The following is a 1111-nucleotide window of genomic DNA, read 5'->3' as shown; positions in this document are numbered from 1 at the left end:
TTGAGGAAGTGAATCCCGACGGCTCCTTTAATATTTTGGAATGGTGGAAGGACAAAGAAAAATACTTTCCGATTCTTTCAAGGATGGCCCGAGACATTTTAACTATTCAAGGTTCAACTGTGGCATCAAAGAGCGCTTTCAGTCAAGCAAGACTTCAACTCGGTGATTATAGAGCGTCTATGAGGGAGAGCTTGGAAAAATCAGTACTTTTTAGAGATTGGATCCGTTCGGAAAGAAGAAATTTTGGACTTGCTGAATCACAACCAGAGGTAGACGAAGCTTACGAAGAAATGCTAGCTGAACTTGCGGAGAATGATGCTTCGCCTGGAAGCGGTGATGACCAAGCTTCTTTTTCGCCACCACCAACGAAAATTCCTCTGGACCTTGAAGGATTTATGAAATTTGTAAGAGATACCATGTTAATTAATATGTAACTTGTATTTTGGCACATCTTGATTAGTTTCTTTTTCTTCTCAATGGTGGTATTAACACCTTGTTGTGCTCATTCCATAGGGGGGAGGAAGACTAAGAAAGATATTGCCATGATTTTTTAATGCTATAATAAAATTATAACGCATTGCTTTGAATATCTCTTTAAAATATTTTTGTCTTTTTATATATCTTAAGCTGTATATATAGAATAATATAGTATATACTATACTATATATACATCTTGCTATATATAGTATAGTATATATATAAGTTTTTATATATATATGTGACAATTCTATAATATAATTTACAAATTGCTTTACATATTTTTATTACCATTTTTTTTCTCTAACTTGTATAAAAAAAAATTAAAAATAGAAAGTATCCGTTGGGCCCACTTAGGCCCGCTTAAGCCCGAGACCGGCCTACTTAACCCGGGACCGTTAGTTCGTGGTCCCGGGCCGGTTCCAACAAGTAGCCCGCGAAACCCGGTACTGCTTAGGACTGGGCCCGCGAAGCCCACTTAGGACCGGACCCGACCCACATACCACCCCTATTTTCACAATCTTTATGGGCTTTGGGTGTGTGTGGGGGGGGGGGGGAGGGGGGGTTATTCAGCATTGGATTTTTCTGTCAAACTTTTCTTTGGTGATGTTTATCAGATATTAGAAGCTAAGGA

Source organism: Nicotiana tomentosiformis, chromosome 10 (assembly GCF_000390325.3).
Source record: "Nicotiana tomentosiformis chromosome 10, ASM39032v3, whole genome shotgun sequence".
Classification (NCBI taxonomy): domain Eukaryota; kingdom Viridiplantae; phylum Streptophyta; class Magnoliopsida; order Solanales; family Solanaceae; genus Nicotiana; species Nicotiana tomentosiformis.
This window is presented reverse-complemented; position numbering follows the sequence as displayed.